Source organism: Saimiri boliviensis, chromosome 4 (assembly GCF_048565385.1).
Source record: "Saimiri boliviensis isolate mSaiBol1 chromosome 4, mSaiBol1.pri, whole genome shotgun sequence".
Lineage (NCBI taxonomy): Eukaryota > Metazoa > Chordata > Mammalia > Primates > Cebidae > Saimiri > Saimiri boliviensis.
In genome coordinates, this window is record NC_133452.1 from 98,987,028 (window position 1) to 99,009,079 (window position 22,052).

The 22,052-nt window shown below is 41.1% G+C and overlaps 1 protein-coding gene and 1 non-coding gene across 3 annotated transcripts in view; one reads left to right on the forward strand and one right to left on the reverse strand.

Moving 5' to 3' along the window:
• Positions 1-22,052, reverse strand: part of ILRUN (inflammation and lipid regulator with UBA-like and NBR1-like domains) — a 111,988-nt gene that overhangs the window by 84,691 nt on the left and 5,245 nt on the right. The gene's annotated exons all lie outside the window — the stretch shown is intronic.
• On the forward strand, positions 9,779-9,881 carry LOC120363502 (small nucleolar RNA U13). The gene has a single exon (XR_005579046.1). It is a non-coding gene; the product is annotated as a small nucleolar RNA U13 (small nucleolar RNA).

Sequence of the window (22,052 nt, forward strand, 5' to 3'; positions counted from 1 at the left end):
GCATTTGATATATGATAAAGATGGCATTTCAAATCACCAGGGAAATGTAAATTTTTCAACAAATGGGAAAACTGACTAATGATCTGGAAAACATGTTAAGATACTGACATTTAAAAATTCAGCTATACAGAATATTTATATGTAAGCAGTCATAAAGAAAACAGAAGTGAATTTTATATAACAATTAAGAATTTCTCCCCCTCCCGTCCACCCCCACTCCCTCCCTCACCACCCGGCCCCCAACCCAACCCCCACCCCATGCCACCATACTTTAAAGCAGAAATCAAAAAGGAAAAGACTGCTGGAGTCAATGTCACCAAAATTCACCCAAAAAGTGCCACATAGTAAAAAACATTATAAACCTAGTTAAAAAACAAACTGGTGGAACAGCAAGAATCTAATAAGTTATTTTCCTTAATATGCAAACAGCTGACATAATGAGGAAAAGAATAACAATCTGAGAGAAGTAGAGAGGAAAATACACAAGTTACAGAAAAATACAAAAGGCCAATAAAGGCGTCCAACCTTATTCATAATTACAGAAAAGCAAATTTAAATGAATACATTTTAACCCATTAGGCCAGAAACAAGGTAAAGATACAGATAACTCTTCAGTTGGTTGAGTGTAGCAAAACTCTTGCCCATCAACAAAGCAGTGGTTAAGTAAAATATGGCCAACCACAATGGACATACCATGCATCCATTCTAAAACAAAAACAGGCTGGGCACGGTGGCTCACACCTGTAATCCCAGCACTTTGGGAGGCTGAGGTGAGTGGATCACCTGAGGTCAGGAGTTCGACCTCACCAATATGGTGAAACCCCGCCTCTACTAAAAACACAAAAATTAGCCAGGTGTGGTGGCAGGCGCCTGTAGTTCCAGCTACTCGGGAGGCTGAGGCAGGAGAATCGCTTGAACCCAGGAGGAGGAGGTTGCAGTGAGACGAGATCATGTCACTGCACTCCAGCCTTGGCAACAGAGTGAGACTCTGTCTTAAAAAAAAAAAAACCACCAACCAACTAACCAAACAAATAGCAGAAAACAAAAAACATGCTGTCCATAACATACTGTGAAATTTAAAAATCAAGTTTGAGAACAGTATATGTAGAGCTGGGCACAGGTAGCTCATCCCAGTAACCCCAGCACATTGGGAGGCCGAGGTGAAGGATCACTTGAGCCCAGGATTTCCAGACCAGCCTGGGTAACATAGCAAGACGCTGTCTCCACAAAAAAAGTTAGCAAGGCATGGCAGCACATGCCTGTAGTCCCAGCTACTAGGGAGGCTGAGGCAGGAGGATCATTTGAGTCTGGGAAGTTGAGGCTACAGTAAGCCACAATTGCAGGACTGCACTCTAGCCTGGACAACAGAGCAAGACCCTGTAGCAAACCACCCCCATTCATCCCTCGAAAATACACACATACACAAAAACAGTATGTATGGCAAGGCATGTTGGCTCACGCCTATAATCCCAGCACTTTGGGAGGTCAAGGGGGAAGGATCGCCTGAGGTCAGGAATTCAAGACCAGCCTGGCCAATATGGTGAAACCCTGTGTCTACTAAAACTACAAAAATTAGCCAGGCATGGTGGCATGTGCCTGTAGTCCCAGCTACTTGGGAAGTTGAGGCAGGAGAATTGCTTGAACCCGGGAGGTGGAGGTTGCAGTGAGCCGAGCCAAGATTGTTCCACTGCCTTCCAGCCTGGGCAGCAGAGCAAGACTCTGTCTCAAAAAAAAAAAAAAAAATATATATATATATATATATATGTATACAGTATGATCTTATTTGACCATTTGTATGTGGGGTTTTTTTAAATGGTGGGGAAGAGGGGATAAGATATCTATGTGTGAGATGGTATACCAACAGATCATGCTCTCCCACTTAGAAAACAAATCTTCACAACTAACGTGGATGACGGAAAAGAAATGAGCCAGTCTCAAGTCTATACTTTAAAACGTAACAAAATTTATTTTAAAATATTGCAAAGGAGAAAATTTCCCAACTAAAGACATCTATCAGGGACTGTTTTCATGACTTCCGACTATAAATGTGTAAGACGATTCTTTTTGAGAAAAAGGTGGAAAGAGGGACTTAAATCTGTGTGGGGAATGGAGAAAAGTATAGTAATAACTTCTAATTAGCATGCTTAAGGGCTCTGTGACCACTCAGACGAAATACATGCTTACAGAGGCACTGAATATCTCTGAAATAAGAAAATGATGGCCATTTCTAGAGAGTGGGATAAGAAAGAGGACACAGGGATTTATGCACCATCCAAACTTTTTACATGAAAAATGTATTACGTTTAAGATTAAATAGCCACCTGCCTGACCGACATGGTGAAACGTCGTCTCTACTGAAAGTACAAAAATTAGCTGGGCTTGATGGAGCACACCTGTAATCCCAGCTACTCAGGAGGCTGAGGCCAGGAGTAGTTTGCAGTGAGCCAAGATTTCGACACTGCACTCCAGCCTGGGCGACAGAGCGAGGCTCCAACTCAAAAAAACAAGATTAAATACCCAAATAAAATTTTAATAAGTTAAAGCACAAATACAAACTGAAAAAAACATGAGGAAAATATAAATATCAGTTTTATAAATGACAAAGACCTCAGAAGGCAACACGCTTAAAGATAATTTTAAAGCCGGGTGTGGTGGCTCACACCGTAATCTCAACCCTTCAGGAGCAGGCAGATCACTTGTGTCTAAAGGTGCAAGACCAGCCTGGGCAACATAGTGAAACCCCATCTCTACAAAAAAAAAATTAGCCAGGCATGATCATGCACACCTGTGGTCCTAGCTATTTGGGTATACTAAGGCAGGAAGATCACTTCAGCCCTGGAGGTTGAGGCTGCAATGAGCCGTGATCATGCCACTGCACTCTAGCCTGGGTGACAGAGCAAGAACTTGTCTTTAAAAAAAAAAAAAAAAAAAAGGTAATTAAAAACTGTAGAATATTGAGCTATAAAACAAAATGAACTTCCATCTATATGATACATGTGACAACATACATGAACCTTGAAAACATTATGCCAAGGCAAAAAAACCTGCCTCAAAAGGCTACACTCTGTGGGTTTACATGCATATAAAATGTCTAGAAAAGGCAAAGCCATAAGAGACGGTAAATAGAATGGTGCTTGCCTGGGGCTGGGGATGAGAAGGGGACTGACCAAAATTGGGACAAGGAATTTTACTGGAGCAACAGAAATGTTCCAAAACTGTATTGTGATGATTACAAGACTCTATATATTTACTGAAAATCACTGCACACTTAAAACAGGTGAATTTTATATTTTATAATATGTAAACTATACCTCAATAAAGCTTTTATATATATATATATATATATATATATATATATATATTTTTTTTTTTTTTTTTTTTTTTTTTTTTTTAAAGACAGAGTCTCACTCTGTCACCAGGCTGGAGTGCAATGGCACAATCTCAGCTCTCTGCAACCTCCACCTTCTGTATTCAAGCAATTCTTCTGCCTCAGCCTCCCAAGTAGCTGGGACTATTGGCATGCGCCACCACACCTGACTAATTTTTGTATGTTCAGGAGAGACAGGATGTCACCATACTGGTCAGGCTGGTCTCAAACTCCTGATCTCGTGATCCACCCACCTTCGGCCTCCCAAAGTCAAACCTGGTATTACAGACATGAGCCACTGTGCCCAGCCAAGCTGCTATATATTTTAAACAGAAACAAAGAGCCACAACGCAGCCAGGATTTGCTTTAAAATCCTGTTCTTCTGGTGGAAAAAAAAGGCAAAATATTAATCATTGTGAAACATAGGTGGAGGGTACATAAGGTGTGCACACGTAGTCTCTCTCTCTCTCTCTCTCTCTCTCTCTTCCCCCCCCCCCCCACACACACACACACAATTTTTTTTTAAAGACAGGGTCTCACTTTGTCACTCATGCTCCAGAGCAGTGGCACCATCTCGACTCATTGCAGCCTCCATCTCCCAGGCTCATGTGATCCTCCTACCTCAGCCTCCCAAGTAGCTGGGACTATAGATGCACACCACCATGCACAGCTAAATATACTTCTATTCAAAATAAAAATTTCAGTACCTATATAAAATACAGCCATCACACACATAAAAGACATAAGACTTCACCAGCAATCAAGGAAACACAAAATAAGAAATACCTTTTATATCAGATACATCTACCTGGTAAAGATAAAAACATAATTCTCCAAAATCAGGCTTTCTACTGCCTATTAAAATTAATTGGTACATACTTCTTGGAGGCAATCTGGCAATGTTCATCAAGAACCTTCAAAAGGGCATACTTTGACCTGCCAATTCTGCTTCTCAGAATTTGTTCTAAATAAATACAAGAGTTTCATGTGACAATAAAAAAAAAGAATTGAAGGCCGGGCTCGGTGGCTCACATCTGTAATCCTAGCACTTTTGGAGGCCGAGGCAGGTGGGTCACCTGAGGTCAGAAGTTCAAGACCAACCTGGCCAACACAGTGAAACCCCATTTCTGCTAAAAATGCAAAAATTAGCCAGCATGGTGGTATACACCTGTAATCACAGCTACTTGGGAGGCAGAGGCAGCAGAATAGCTTGAACCCAGGAGGCAGAGGTTGCAGTGAGCCGAGATCATGCTACTGCACTCCAGCCTAGGTGACAAAAGAAGATTCCATCTCAAAGGAAAAAAAAAAAGAGCCAGCGCAATGGCTCCTGTAATCCCAGCACTTTGGGAGGCTGAGGTAGGCAGATCACCTAAGGTCAGGAGTTCGAGACCAGCCTGGCCAACATAGTGAAACCCCGTCTCTACTAAAGATACAAAAATTAGCCAGGCGTGGTGGCAGGCACCTGTAGTCCCAGCTACTCAGGGAGGCTGAGGCAGGAGAATCACTTGAACCCAGGAGGCAGAGGTTGCAGTGAGCTGAGATCACGCCATTGCACTCCAGCCTGGTGACAGGGTGAGCCTCCGTCTCAAAAAAAAAAAAAAGAATTGAGAGAGATGAAAATAATTAAGCAAGTGAACAGATATCATAATAGTGAAAAAAAATCAATAAATGACTAAGTTACAGAATACTCAATGGGATGCTAGAAGTCATGAAAAACAGATATGGAAAGCTAACTATAATATATTTAAGTTTAAAAATAGGCTAAAAAGCAGTATGTATACATGACTATATTTTAATGTGAAATATATAAAATGCATATGACTAGCTATCTGTATGTATATGAACACAAACTCAAGTTAATAGCTTTTGGTATTATAAGCAGCTTTACTGTTTTTCATTGTTGTTGCTCCCCAAGGTATAATCCCATTTATTAAAATCAAAACAGGCCAGTCACTGTGGTTCATGCCTGTAATCCCAGTACTTCGGGATGCTGAAGTGGGAGGATTGCTTGCACCAAGGAGTTAGAGGCCAGTCTGGGCAATATGACAAAACCCCATATGTACAAAAACTAGCCAGGTGTGGTGGCACATGCCTTTAATCCCAGCTACTTGACAGGCTGAGGTCAGAGGATCACTTAAACCCAGGAGGTCGAGAGGCTGCAGTGAGCTATGATCACACCAGCCTAAGTGACACAGTGAGATCCTATCTTAAAAAAGGGGGGGAAGGTTAAGGGTTGTGATTATAGGTGTGTACCACTGCATCCAGCCTGATAATTTACATATTTAATATTACATAATTTCACATTTTTAATTTTTTTTTTTTTTTAGAGACAGAGTCTTGCTCGGTTTTCCCAGGTTGGAGTGCAATGGCACAATCTCGGCTCACCGAAACCTCCTTCTCCTGAGTTCAAGAAATTCTCTTGACTCAGCCTCCCAAGTAGCAGAGATTACAGGCATCTGCTACCATGCCCAGCTAATTTTTGTGTTTATTAGTAGAGATGGGGTTTCACCATGTTGGTCAGGCTGGTTTTGAACTCCTTATCTCAGGTGATCCACCCGCCTTGGCCTCCCAAAGTGCTGGGATTACAGGTATGAGCCACTGTGCCCCACCCTAATTTATTTTTATTTTTCAACTTTTATGTTCAGGGTGTATGTACACGTACAGGTTTGTTACATGGGTAAATTACATGTCACTGGGGTTTGGTAAACAAGTGATTTCATCACTCAGAAAGTAAGCATGGTACTACCTGATAGGGCTTCATTCTGAATTTGCTGGGTTTTTATATCCAGCATTATTACTTTTACAATCAGGTATTAAAAAAAGAAATTTCATTTCCCAAAAAGGTAAGGCCCTTCAGGGAAAAAAGACAAAAGTGCAAGTTCAGTACATTCATAAAATAAATACAACAGACTTTTAGAACATGAAAGTACTCATGAGAAATAACAAAACAGGGTGGGAGGAGGGTGAGGATCAGGAAACTACTTGTCAGGTACTATGCTTATTACATGGGTGACAATCTGTACACCAAACCCCCATGACATGCAATTTATCCATATAACAAACCTGTACGTGTACCTCCAAACCTAAAATAAAAACTGGAAGAAAAAAAAAGAAATGGCTAAATACAAATTAAAATATGATCACATTTTTTACCCGTGAAACTGGTAAAAAATATATTATGCGCCACATTGATGAGACTGGTCAAATAGTCACTCGTTATGGTAATGGCAGAAATACAAATGCATCCAATCTTTATGAGGTGTAAGACAATTTGGCAATTAAGTATTAAGAGCATTAAAAGCCATGTTTATATTTAGCCCAGCAATCCTCAGCCCAGCAATCTAATTCTAGGAATAATTCCAGGAATAAATTGTAAGGAAATAGGGATACAAGCAAAGATTTAACTATAAGAAATGTTCAATACTGAGTTTATATTGAAAAAAATGTTTCCAAAAAAGGGTATTAATCATATCTATGTAATAGAATACTATAAAACTTTTGAAGGTAAGTGTTGGATCGTATTTATTAAGACTGAGAAAACAGTTATAAGATATTGTTCAATGAAGACTAGATTACACAACAAGGTATATACTGGGTTAAATAGTACCTCCCCAAAATTCATGTCCATCCAGAACCTCAGAATCTGACCTTATTTGGTAATATGGTCTTTGCAGACGTAATCAGTTAAGATGAGGTCATATAAGATTAGGGTGGGCCTTAAATCCAATTGACTGGTATCCTTATAAGGAGAAGTAGATTTGGACACATACGTAGGAAAGCCATGTAACTAATAAGGCAGACACTGGAGTGATACAGCAAGCCAAGGAAGGCGAAAGATTGGAAGGAACCACCAAAAGCTAAAAAGGTAAGAAGGGATTCTGCCCTAGAAACTTCAGAGGGATTATGGACCTGCTAACACCCTCAATTTGGAATTTGTAGCTTCCCAAACTATGAGAAAGTTAATTTCTGTAGGTTTAAGCCACCCAGTTTGTGTTACTTCTTATGGCGACACTACAAAATTCACAAAATGTGTGAAATACAGTAATCAGAACACAGGCTACATAGGTTTAGATCCCATTTCCACCCACGTGACTTTAGGTTATTTAACCTCTATAAGCCTCTTTTCCCTTTGTTAAAAAATGAGGATAACAGTATTCATTCCCTAGAATTATTGTATTAAATTATATATTAAATATAAATCACTTAAAACAGTATCTAGAGTATAGTAAATGCCCCACGTTTATAAAACAAGCACAGGTACACACACACAAAATATATCATCAGAATATACATATATCAAAAGGTTAACATTTGTATCTCTGGGTCCCATATTTATGGCTTATTTTTGTTTTTTGTGTCTGTTTTATCAGTACTTTCTAAATTATGTCTTTTTTTTTTTTTTTTTTTTTTTGAGACAAGAGTCTCGCTCTGTTGCCCAGGCTGGAGTACAATGGCATGACCTCAGCTCACTGAAACTTCTGCCTCCTGGGCTCAAGCAATTCTCCTGTCTCAGCCTCCTGAGTAGGGAGGATTATAGGCACCTGGCTAATTTGTGTATTCTTAGTAGAGATGAGGGTTCACCATGTTGGCCAGGCTGGTCTCAAACTCCTAACCTCAAGTAATCTGCCTTCCTCGGCCTCCCAAAATACTGAGATTACAAGTGTGAGCCACTGTCCCTGGCCTATTTTTTATTTTTATATCTTCCTTTTTTTTTTTTAACTTTTGCCAATATTCAGATCCTAGCAATGTTTTTTTTCGGAGCAGGAGTGGCAGTTTATTTTAAAAGGCTTTAGAACAGAAAAGAAAGAAAAAGTACACATGGGCGAGACCCAAGCAGGCAACTTGAAGGACAAGTGCTGTTTTCGTCATAATAAAATACAATTATTTTAAAAATTTTAAAATAAGGCAGAGCTTCCTTGTCATAGTTGTATGCAAGTTCCAATGCCAGCCAGTGGTTTTCACTCTTCTCAAGGCCTGTTATCAAAGTGTTAAAATTTTTTTGAAAAGTAAAAAATAAAATTTACTTTAGAAAATAAACTGCTGACCAGAAAGCATTAAAGTGCTCTTAAAGAAGCACATCATGTATCAATCAATCAATCATCAGAAGGTGGTTGCTTCATAAGAGGCTGTGAATCACTGACCTCAAGCACAATAATTCAAGTGTGAACCCTCAGAAACGCTTGACAGACCTGAGGCTCAAAACACACTAAAAAAAGCACAACTATTCATTTTAAAATGTAGGTTTTTTTAAACCTCAGTACATATTGGGGCTGATCCTCTATATTTGGGAATAAACTGGTCCCCCTCCCAAGACAAACATTAACTTTGGCAAATGATAACACTTTTACTAAATAAATTACCCTTCCAACAAGTGAAAAACGTGTTCATCTTCTCTGCACAAGGTAATTTAACAAGAGTTAAACCCTTTCACTGGGTGTGGTGGCTCATGCCTGAAATCCCAACACTTTGGGAGGCCATGGCAGAACTGCTTGAGCTCAGGAGTTTCAGACCAGCCTGTGCAACACAGCAAGGCCCTGTCTCATTTTAAAAATAAAAAATAAAAATAAAGGTTAAACCTTTTCGGTTTTAGTCCTGTTGCATTTTAGGTTTCCTGTTCTCTGACAATATCATGTAAATGATATTGTCAGATGAGCTTACTACTAGACAGTTTACTTCTTAACAAAGCAAAACTAAGTTTTGATAAAATTATATATAATTACTGGATAAGAGTTTGTTCCCTAATGAGAAGGGATTTTACTACATATCAAATGACCAAAGTCCACCACTACATTGTTTTTTGTTTGTTTTGTTTGTTTGTTTGAGACAAAGTCTTGCTCTATCGCCCAGGCTGGAGTACAGGGTGCAATCTTGGCTCACGGCAACCTCCACCTCCCGGGTTCAAGCGATTCTCCTGCCCAAGCCTCCGGAGTAGTTGGGATTACAGATGCCTACCACCACTCCCAGCTAATTTTTGTATTTCTAGTAGAGATGGGGTTTCACCATGTTGGCCAGGCTGGTGTCGAACTTCTGACCTTGTTATCTGCCCACCTTGGCCTCCTAAAGTGCTGGGATTACAGGCGTGAGCCACTGTGCCTGGCCTTGTTTGTTTAAAACAGTCTTGCTCTGTCACCCAGCCTGGAGAACAATGGGGCAATCTCAGCTGACTGCAACCTCCATCTCCTGGGCTCAAGTGATCCTTGAATCTCAGCCTCCCAAGTAGCTGGGACTACAGGCACATGCCACCATGCCCAGCTAATTTTTGTATTTTTTGTAGAGATGGGGTCTCCCCATGTTGCCAAGGTTCATCTTAAACTCCTAGACTCATGATCTGCCTGCCTTGGCCTCCTAAAAAGCTGGAATTACAGGCATGAGCCACCACACTCAGACACTGTTAATTTTTTAAAAATATCAATCTTTTTGTAGCTCATGAGCATGATGATTGGGTGTTCACAGTTATGTGAGACATGTGCCTCCCTCAAACCTTGTTAGACACTGGCACATTCTCTCTCTGATGTGAAAAAAAAATAAAATTTTTAAAAATCCAGTCAGAGCCACATCGGGAGACCCCCCATCTCTACAAAAAAGTTAAAAAATTAAGGCCAGGAACGGTGGCTCACGCCTGTAGTCCCAGCACTTTGGGAGGCCGAGGCGGGTGGATCACGAGGTCGAGAGATCGAGACTATCCTGGTCAACATGGTGAAACCCCGTCTCTACTAAAAACACAAAAAATTAGCTGGGCATGGTGGTGCGTGCCTGTAATCTCAACTACTCAGGAGGCTGAGGCAGTAGAATTGCCTGAACCCAGGAGGCGGAGGTTGCGGTGAGCCGAGATCGCGCCATTGCACTCCAGCCTGGGTAACAAGAGCGAAACTCCGTCTCAAAAAAAAAAAAAAAATTAGCCAGCCATGGTGGCACACATCTGTAGTCCCAGCTATTCAAGAGGCTGAAGTGGGAAGATTGCTGGAGCCCAAGAAGTCAAGGCTGCAGTGAGCCACGATCGTGCCACTGCACTCCAGTCTAGGTGACAGATCAAAACCCTGTTTCCCCAGCAACAACAAAAAAAATCAGGACATTTCCCTATAAAAACCTACATTTTTGACTCTGTCTCAAAAAAAATACACACACACACACACACAGAGTACATACACACATGTGTGTTTGTAAGTGTGTGTATGTATGTGCGTATATATGTATATACGATCAGCCTATCTAATACCTTGACAACTAAATTCAGTTCCTACTCAAACAGTGGAGGTATAAGGGCCTTGGTATCCACTACTCTGAAGAGTAAAAACAATTAACAGCAATAACCATAGCTGTTTAAAAAGTTTATACATATAATTTTACATACACACACATGCACAAACTATTCTGTGCAATGGGGCAATCTCAGCTCAGAATATAATACACAGAAATTTTTTTTTTTTTTTTAAAGAGATTGGCCAGGCTAGGCTCGAACTCCTGACCTCGTGATCCACCTGCCTCAGCCTCCCAAAGTGCTGGAATTACAGGTGTAAGCCACTGCGCCCGGCCAATGCACAGGAATTTTCTAAAAGGTCGGAAGAAATTGTTAGCAGTGGCTACATCTGGAAACAGGAGGGATTTATGCTTCTCATAGTTAGTACAGAGGTTACCAATGAGTAGCCCAAGGACTAGATTCTGCCTATAGATGTGCTTTATTTGGTCCTCTGTGTTTTAAAAATACTTGAATTAATTGCCAACATTTAAAAATCAAGACATTTCGGTCCGTCACAGTGGCTCATGCCTGTAATCTCAGCACTTCAGGAGGCCAGGGTGGGCAGATTGCTTGAGCTCTGGAGTTTGAGACCAGCCTGGCCAACATGGCAAGACCCCATCTCTACTAAAAATGCAAAAACTTAACCAGGTATGGTGGCATGTGCCTGTGGTCCCAGCTACTTGGGAGGCTGAGGTGGGAGGAAAGCTTAGAGCCCAGGGAGCGGGGTATGGGGGTAGGGAGGTTGCAGTGAGCAGTGATCCTGCCAGTGTACTCTAGCCTGTGTGAAAGACAGAGACACTGTGCCCTCCCCACAAAAAAAACCAACAAAACCAGGACATCTTCTATAAAAACCTGTATTTTTAACTTCTCTTGAAAAAAATAGAAAAATCTACCACTGCCCCCCCCCCATTCTAGTGGGACAACATTTCATTTAAGGCATGTATCAAACATGCTCTTTATAAAGGCAAGGCTTTCCAGTTCACACACATTTCAATTGTTGGCCATTTGGCCCCTACACGTATTTCAGTTTGCAACCCCTGTTTAGACTATTCTAAACTATTTGAACTTATTATCCACTTTTTAGAGTTTTTACTCAATGGAAACACAATGGCAATGACCTAAGAGAACTTTAGAGAGCTTACAAAGTATTTTTGTCCATTCACATCTATATAACAAAGTAACATAGGCATAAGAAAAAAATTAAGCCTTTCTCCCATCTGCACTTACACATTACTTCAACAAATGTTTACTAAGTACCTACTGTGTGCAAAGCAGTGCATAACAGGATTAGGGAGAAACAAAGGTTGTTAGGGGGCACTGTCCTCTTAAAAGTGTGTTTCTATTCATAACAAATGCTATAAAAAAGGAAAGAGTGCAGTTCAAAGAAGAGTATACTACTAAAAACAAAATTACTATGTCAATTTCAGAAAAATAATAGGACTTCTTCATGTAGAAAGTAAAGAACAGCATTCTAAGCAGGAGAAACAGGTTTAAAATAGGGAGAGCAAAAGTTTATGTGGGAATGAATGGCAGCCTAGTTTGAACAGAGCAGACAAAAGCAGAATATTCAGTAAAAACATATGCCAGGAAAGGCAGAAGTAGGTAAACTGGGACCAGTCTTTGCAGGGTCCTGAATGAATGTCAAGTTAAAGCTTGCTATTCTTTATCTGGTACGAAACAAGGCCCTGCTAGAAGTTTCTGAGAAAAGAAGGGCCTAGATTGAAGCTATGATTTAGAAAGATTGATCTATTAGTGGTATGTCCACAAAATTGACTGAAAGGAAGAAAGCCACATGTAGAAAACTGATTTGGACTATGCCTATGTTACTCTGTTAAACTGGTAACATAATCTGTAAACTAAGGCAGTGGCAGTGGGAATGGAAAAAAAGAGACATTTGGGAAGTATACTGTCAAATCTAGGTGGAAATTAACTGGATTTGGCAAACGAACTGGGGTGTCCAGGAAAGAGAGGGCCTTAAACATAACTCAGTTCAAGTCTAATTTCTGGGAGACCACTGGAGGTACAAACAGAACAAGGAAAAGAAAGAAAGAAAAACTAGCTAAGTGAGGAAAAGGACAAATTGACCTTTTATTATTTTTATTATTTTTATTTTTTGAGGCGGAGTTTCGCTCTTGTTGCCTAGGCTGGAGTGCAATGGTGTAATCTCGGCTCACTGCAACCTCCACCTCCCAGGTTCAAGTGATTCTCCTGTCTCAGCCTCCCAAGCAGCTGGGATTACAGACATGTACCACAGTGCCCAGCTAATTTTGTGTTTTTAGTAGAGATGGGGTGTCTCCATGTTGGTCAGGCTGGTCTCGAACTCCCGACCTCAGGTGATCCATCCACCTAGGCCTCCCAAAGTGCTGGGACCCACCGCATCTGGCTATTTTTATTTTTTACTTTTTTTTTTTTTTTTTTTTTTTTGAGATGGAGTTTCACTCTTGTTACCCAGGCTGGAGTGCAATGGCACGATCTCGGCTCACCGCAACCTCCGCCTCCTGGGTTCAGGCAATTCTCCTGTCTCAGCCTCCTGAGTAGCTGGGATTACAGGCATGAGCCACCATGCCCAGCTAATTTTTTGTATTTTTAGTAGAGACGGGGTTTCACCTTTGTTGACCAAGATGGTCTCGATCTCTTGACCTTGTGATCCACCCGCCTCGGCCTCCCAAAGTGCTGGGATTACAGGCTTGAGCCACCGCGCCCGGCCTTTATTTTTTACTTTTTAAATTTTTTTTATTTTTTTAGAGACAGGGTCTTGCTATGTTGCCCAGGCTGGAGTGCAGTGGGTATTTACAGGTATAATCCAACTACTAATCAGCACAGGAGTTTTGACCTGCTCCATTTCCAAACTGGGATGGTTCACTTCTTCTTAGGCAACCTGGTGGTCTCCCACTCCCAGGAGATCACCATATGGATGCTGAACTTAGTACGGACACCTAATCAGCATAGCGCACTATAGCCCAGGACTCCTGGGCTCAAGCAATCCTACCGCCTCAGCCTCCCAAGTAGCTGAGACCATAGGTGTGCACCACCAGGCCTAGCAAATTGACCTTTTAAACACATCTAGTTTTGAATGTCAATAGAACATTCGTAAGTTTTCTGCACCCACCAGAAAATCCTGCAGTTTTTTCTGGCCCAACTTTTAGTGATGGCTGAAGAGAATAAATATGTATTTACTACAAGTTAAGGATATATTTAATACAGAGCTAATGAGAAGCTAGTCCCAGAGCAGAAACATCAAAATTAAGCTCCACAGAATGAAGCTAGTCCCCACCTCATACCATACACAAAAATTAATTATGCAAAATGGATATCCATATACAAAATATACCAACAACCTCAATATAAAGAACTAAAACTATAACTCATAGAAGAAAACAAAGGGATAAATCTTCATAACCTTGGATTTTATAATGGATTCTTAGACATGACATCAAAAACACAAATGAAGAAAAAAATAATTGATATGGACCTCAGCACATTAAAAACATTTGAGCATCAGGCCAGGCGCTGTGGCTCACGCCTGTAATCTCGCCACTTTGGGAGGCCGAGGTGGGTGGATCACAAGGTCAGGAGTTGACCAGCCTGGCCAAGATGGTGGAACACCATCTCTACTAAAAACACAAAAATTAGCCGGGCGCGGTGGCAGGTGCCTGTAATCCCAGCTACTTGGGATGCTGAGGCAGGACAATCGCTTGAACCCAGGGGGCACAGGCTGCAGTGAACTGAGATCACACCACTGCACTCCAGCCTGGGTGACAGAGTGAGACTCTGTCTCAAAGAAAAAAAAAAAATTGTACATTAAAGGACATCAAGAAAGTAAAAAGACAACCTACAGAATGGGAGAAAACAGCGCGACTGATAGACCTTTAAGGGTTTCATATCCAGAATATATAAAGACTTCTTATAACTGAATAACAAAAAGACAATGCAATTTAAAAATGGGCAAAGTCTTTTTGTGCTGACAGTGCTCCAGAAAACATAGTGAACACTCCTAAAAGCCACCAGACTTTCTATAAGAAGTATGGCGCCGGGCGCGGTGGCTCAAGCCTGTAATCCCAGCACTTTGGGAGGCCGAGGTGGGTGGATCACGAGGTCAAGAGATCGAGACCATCCTGGTCAACATGGTGAAACCCCGTCTCTACTAAAAATACGAAAAATTAGCTGGGCATGGTGGCTCGTGCCTGTAATCCCAGCTACTCAGGAGGCTGAGGCAGGAGAATTGCCTGAACCCAGGAGGCGGAGGTTGCGGTGAGCCGAGATCGCGCCATTGCACTCCAGCCTGGGCAACAAGAGCGAAACTCCGTCTCAAAAAAAAAAAAGAAGTATGGCAAACACCAACTCGACAAAGTGACACAGTATAAGAAAGGCAAGGATTCTCTGTATGTCCAGGGAAAGCAGCATTATGACAGGAAATAGAGTGGCTACGGTGGGCAGACTAAGCCGATTTTCCAGAAAGAGGTTAAAATTATAAAGAAGACTGTGCTGAGGCTAGAGTGCATCGAACCCAACGGCAGATGTAAAAAAAAAAAAATGCTAGCTTTGAGACATGCAAGTATTTTGAACTAGGAGGTAAGACAAGAAAGGGTCAAGTGATCCAGTTCTAAATGTCATCTTTTATTTTATTATGAAGACAATAAAATCCTGAGGTTAACTTCACTTCATCTGGTTGCTATTGGTCTTTTGGGAGGAAATAAACTAGAGCCATCAATAAAATTCCTCTTGGGTGGAAAAAAGAAAATGGACAAAGGATTTAAATGGGTATTTCTCCAAAGAAGATACACAAATGGCCAACAAGCACATAAAAATATGTTCACATAATTAACAATTAGAAAAATGAGAATCAAAATCATAAAAAGGTACCAATCCTTATCCGCAAGGATGGCTATCGTTTTAAAAAGAAAACTATCCCATTAAACTGGAAGTTTAAAAAAATAAAAAAGAAAAATAATGAATGTTGACAAGGATGTGGAGCAGTTCATACACTGAGGGTAGGAATGTAAAATGATTCAGCCACTGTGGAAAACAGTTTGGTGATTCCTCAAAAGCAAAATGACCATATGACCCAAAAATTCCATTCCTAAGATACATACACAAAGGAGCTAAAAAAAGGTACTCAAACAAATACAGGTATAGGTACACACACATATTCAAAGTGCTACTCAGAAGAGTCAAAAGATTACACCTGTGAATAGCCACTGCACTATTATATTAATAGATAAAACAAATTGTGATATGTAAATACAATGGACTATTTAGCCATAAAAAAAAGAGTGAGGCCAGGGGTCAGGGGTAGCTCACACCTGCAATCCCAAAGCTTTGGGAGGCCAGTACAGATAGATCCCTTATAGGATCTACCTGCTTGTTTGCAGGAGTTCGAAACAAGTCTGGTCAACATGGCAAAATCCTGTCTGTACAAAAAATACAAAATTTGGCTCAGCATGGTGGCACATGCCTATTGCCAACTACTTGGGAGACTGAGGTGGGAGCGTGGATTGAACCCAGGAGGTCAAAGCTGCAGTTAGCCATGGTAGCACTAGTGCACTCCAGCCTAGGCAACAGAATGAGACTCTGCCTCAAAAACAAAAACAAACAAACAAACAAAAAGTACTGATATTACAACATGGATGAACCCTGAAAACATTATGCTAAATTAAAGATGCCATGGCAAGAAACTTACAGGCTTCACTAAAAGAAAAAAGGCTGGACACAGTGGCTCATGCCTGTACTCCCAGCACTTTGGGAGGCCAAGGCAGGCAGATCACTTGAGGTCAGGAGTTCGAGACCAGCCTGGCCAACATGGCAAAACCCTGTCTCTACAAAAAATACAAAAATTAGCCAGGTGTGATCTTGTGCCCCTGTAATTCCAGCTACTTGGGAGGCTGAGGCAAGAAAATCACTTGAACCCAGAAGGCGGAGGTTGTAGTGAGCCGAGATCGCACCACTGCACTCCAGCCTGGGCAACAACAACAACAAAAAAAAGACGCAGACACAAAAGGACAAATATTGTACAATTCTATTTATATGAAATATCCAGAATAGGTACATACATAGAGACAGAACTCAGAATTCTGTTGCCAATGGCTGAGGAGAGAATAGTCCTTTACACCTGCTTAATGGGTGTAAAGTTTCATTCTGAGGTTACAAAAAAGTTTGGAAACAGCAGACAAGTGGTGGTTGCCTGACATTGTGAATGTGCTGACCACCACTGAATTTGTTCACTTTAAAACAATTAATTTTGCCAGGCACAGTTTGCATACGTGTAGTCCCAACTACTCAGGTGGCTGAGGTGGGAGGATCACTTGAGCCTCGGAGTTCAAGGCTGTAGTGTGCTACATGATCATGCCTGTAAATAGCCATTGTACTCCAGCCGGGGCAACATAGTGAGAATTCGTCTCTAAAAATATTAAAATTAGGCCAGGTGTGGTGACTCACACCTGTAATCCCAGCACTCTGGGAAGCCAAGATGGGCAGATCACAAGATCAAGAATTCAAGACCAGCCTGGCCAATATGGTGAAACCCCATCTCTACTAATAATACAAAAATTAGCAGCACATGGTGGCACACACCTGTAGTTCTAGCTACTCGGGAGACTGAGGCAGAAAAATCGCTTGAACCTGGGAGGCAGAGGTTGCAATGAGCGGAGATTGCGCCACTGCACTCCAGCCTGAGTGACAAACTAATCTCCGTCTCAAAAAAAATAAAAAAATTAAAAGTAAATAAAAATAAACTAGTTAATTTTATGTGGTATCAATTTCACAATTTTATTTTAAAAACAACAATTTCCAAATAAAAAATAAAAATGAGCTCCATATCTTGTAATGCCTTTATCTCATTAATCACATTCTAGCAAAGCCAATCTTCTATATGTCCCCTGCTCCACTTGTTCTTCCTTGGTTTCACCTAGAAAATACCTTCTGACTACAATATGGTACTTTTCCATCAATTCTAATCCCCCAACTATTTCAAAACTTAGCTTCTTTTTTATTTTTTTATTTTTTTGAGACAGGGTCTCCGTCTATTGCCCAAGCTGTAGTGCAGTGGTATGATCTCAGTTCACTACAACCTCTGCCCCCTGGGTTCCAGCAATTCTCCTGCCTCGGCCTCCCAAGCAGCTGGGATTACAGGTGTGCACCCCCATGCTTGGCTAATTTTTTGTGGTTTTTAGTAGAGATAGGGTTTCACCATTTAGGCCAGGCAAGTCTCGAACTCCCAGCCTCAAGTAATCTGCCCACTTTGGCCTCCCAAAATGCTGAGATTACAGAAAACTTAACTTACACGCAACTTGGCCATAGCTGGCATGCGATCCTTGTGATCTATTCAACTCAGTCCACTCCTATCTGTTCTGAAAGTTTACTATTAATTCAGAATTAGGATAGGAATGTTTCTTCTTATTATCCTGTAACTTTTCTCTGATAGTTTCAGGTGAGTTTCCTATTAGAAAATAAAATTATGACAGGGGATGTCCTCTGCTAGGGATCTAATCAAAATACATTTGTTTAAATATTGCCTAGTTGACGGTTTTTGCTATCACATACCAGATGAATTTTGTGTGTGGGAAATGGGAAACGGAGGTGGTAAAGAAACCACCTCTGCCCACTGGCTATAACGGTGATTAGTTCAGACATGATCTATGCTCAGAAATGCAAGTCCTGCAGTAACAACACAGTAAAAAAAGACTTTATGCAGGATAGCAACGTACTTTTTACTGTGTTCCTTTAAAACGAAAATGAACCTGGATGCTCCATTTGTAAACTATTTTACATTATACCAAGAGTCTCAATTTGCATGTACAAAAAAAAAAAAAGACCAAAAAAAGTGGAAAATAATCCCAGCACTTTGGGATGCTGAGGCAGATGGACTGCTTAAGGCCAGGAGTTCAAGACCAGCCTGGGCAACATGAGACCCCTGTCTCTACAAAACTAAATAAAGTAGCCAGGCGGGGGTGGCACAGACCTGCAGTCCCAGCTATTCCAAAGCTGAGGTGGGAGGATTATTTGACCCCAGAAGTTTGAGGTTACCATGAACTAAGATCACCACTGCACTCCAGCCTAGGCCACAGGGCAAGACCCAGTCTCTTTAAAAAAAAAAAAAAAAAAAGAAAAGAAAAGAAAAAAAAGGCTAGGCACGGTGACTCATGCCTGTAATCCCAACACTTTGGAGCCCAGGAGTTCAAGACCAGCCTGGCCAGCATAGTGAGACCTTACCTCTTTAAGAAACAAACAAAAAATTGCAGCCTGGGGAGCATAGGGAAGTTGGGTCTCTACAAAAATTTTTTAAAAAATTAGCAGGGCATGATGGTGTATGCCTGTGGTTCCAGCTACTTAGGAGGTTGAGGTGGGAGGATCACTTTTGCCCCAGAAATCCAGGCTGCAGTGAACTATGACTGTACCACTGTGCTCCAGTCTGGGTGACAGAATGAGACCCTGTCTCAAAATAAACAAATAGGACAGGCATGGTGGCTCACACCTATAATCCCAGCACTTTGGGAGGCCAAGGTGGGCGGATCACCTGAGGTCAGAAGTTCGAGACCAGCTTAGCCAACGTGGCAAGACCCATCTCTATAAAAAATACAAAAATTAGCCGGCCATGATGGTGTGTGCCTATAATAACAGCTACTCAGGAGGCTGAGACAGAATTGCTTGAACCCAGGAGGCGGAGGCTGCAGTGAGCCAAGATCCCGCCACTGTACTCCAGCCTGGACAAGAGAGCAAGACTCTGTCTCAAAAAAAATTAAATAAATAAATAAATGAAAAGAATGTCCAAAGAACTCTTAACCTTTTTAAAAATGCAATAGAGTAAATAATATTCTATTGCTGTTATGCAACCCTTACCCTCTTCCTGAAACTACTGTTTGACACACATTTATTTAAGAGAACAGCAAGTCTTAAGAAAAAAATTTAAAAATGAAGAAAATAGCAAGTCTTATCTCTATCATAAAGGAACTTTTTCCTAGATTCATACATATAAACCACAGAGCAGATGAGAAACTCATGTAACATGGGTGACTGAGAAATGGATTAACAGGCAAAGAAGGCACTGTGTGATCAGATAAGAGTTACAACTGATTTTCACATCTAGATTCTAATTTCATTTCACTGATTTGTGGTTATATCTTTATCTAGTAAGGTGTTTCTGACAATGTTGAGAAAGTTCATAGGACATTATATTTTACAGAAATATTTTTCCCAAGTTACTTTTCTAGAAAACATCAATTCCGTCCATGGTGGATGCAAGTAGAATTCCAACACATACACACTGCTCCCTGAAATACCTGCAGGCAACGTGGACTGTTGCAATACCAAAACTGCACAGCACTAGCCTAACAGGAGGTAGAGAAACAATGCCTATATGTTATTAAAAGATATTTTATCTATTGTTACACTGAGAAATAAGGCCAGTACTAACCCCTAAGTTAGTCCTATAAAAATCTAGAAGAGCTGACTCCTGCCACTAATGCTAAAGAACAACTCACAATGAACACCTAATGTAACAATGAACTGTACACTTTAAACTGATTAAAATGTAGGCCAGGCATAGTGGCTTATGCCTGTAATACCAGCACTTTGGGAGACCAAGGCAGGCAGATCGCCTGAGGTCGGGAGTCCAAGATCAGCCAGGCTAATATGATGAAACCCCATTTCTACTAATAACACAAAAATTAGCCAGGCGTGGTGGCATACAGCTGTAACCCCAGCTATTTGGAAGGCTGAGGCATAAGAAACACTTGAACCTGGGAGGCGGAGGTTGCAGTGAGCCAAGATCGTGCCACAACACTCCAGCTTGAGTGACAGAGTGAAACTGCATCTCAAAAAATAAATTAAGAATAAACAAATTGGGCCGGGCACAGTGGCTCACGCCTGTAATCCCAGCACTTTGGGAGGCCGAGGCGGGTGGATCACGAGGTCAAGAGATCGAGACCATCCTGGTCAATATGGTGAAACCCCGTCTCTACTAAAAATACAAAACATTAGCTGGGCATGGTGGTGCGTGCCCGTAATCCCAGCTACTCAGGAGGCTGAGGCAGGAGAATTGCCTGAACCCAGGAGGCAGAGGTTGCGGTGAGCCGAGATCGTGTCATTGCACTCCAGCCTGGGTAACAAGAGCGAAACTCCGTCTCAAAAAAAAAAAAAAAAAAAAAAAAGAATAAACAAATTGATTAAAAAGGTAAACTTTGTGCTTTAGGAGGCTGAGGAAAGCAGGAAAAAAAGAGAGAGAGAGAAAGGTAAACTTTGTTATGTGTATTTTACCACAATTTTTTTTTTTTTTTTTTGGATGGAGTTTCGCTCTTGTTGCCCAGGCTGAAGTGCAATAATGCAATCTTGGCTTACTGCAACTTCTGCCTCCCAGGTTAAAGCAATTCTCCTGCCTCGACCTCCTGAGTAGCTGGAATTACAGGCAGGTACCACCACACCCGACTAATTTTGTATTTTTAGTAGAGACAGGGTTTCTCCATGTTGGTCAGGCTGGTCTCAAACTCTCGACCTCAGGTGATCCGCCCACCTCAGCCTCCCGAAGTGCTCGGATTACAGGCGAGAGCCACTGCGCCCAGCCTACCACAAATGTTTAAAAAGTGATGTAAGCTCTCCTCTGAATTTTTTCCCATGAAAAAGAAAAATAAACCAATTAGACTACATTAAAAAACATGAACCCATTAAATTGAACGTTTAAGTTTTACATAATAGTTAAAAACTTTTAGTAATTTCAAAAAATTTTCTGACCTCTTAACAGAGTGTTTGTTAGATATCCTCCATCTCCAAGGAGGACATACACAAATGAAAAAGGCTTAAATTGTAGCAAGGAAGGTTTAGTTTTAACATAATTCTAACCAGAAAGTAATTAAACATTATAATAAGGTATCATGCAAATCTCTGCCCTTAGGGATACAAGAATGGGACAGATGGCTATCTTAAAAGGGCTGGATGCAATTCTGCAGGAAAAGTTGGAATAAACTAGAAAATCTCTTAAGCCAGTTTCCAGTTTTAGAATATAGAAGTTCTATATTCACAGCCCAATAGTACCTCTAAAATACATTCCACTTATAGAACACTACAGATATTAATCTACAAGTCATTTCAATTTGGCTTTGGATACTAGGTTTGCTTTCACCATACCATTTATTCACTTTACATACTTAGGAACTGAAAACTGACGTACTTTTGTTAACAGGCAGTTCCATCAATCTCCAGGCCTCCCTATAAATGCTACAAACATGCTCAACTGAAAACAGTATTTGGTTCTAAATTTAACAAACAGGGGCCAGGTATGGTGGCTCACGCCTGTAATCCCAGCAGTTCGGGAGGCCAAGGTGGGTGGATCATTTGAGGTCAGGAGTTCGAGATCAGCCTGGCCAACACAGTGAAACCCCGTCTCTACTAAAAACACAAAAATTAGCCAGGTGTGGTGGCAGGCACCCATAGTCCCAGCTATTTGGGAGGCTGAGGCAG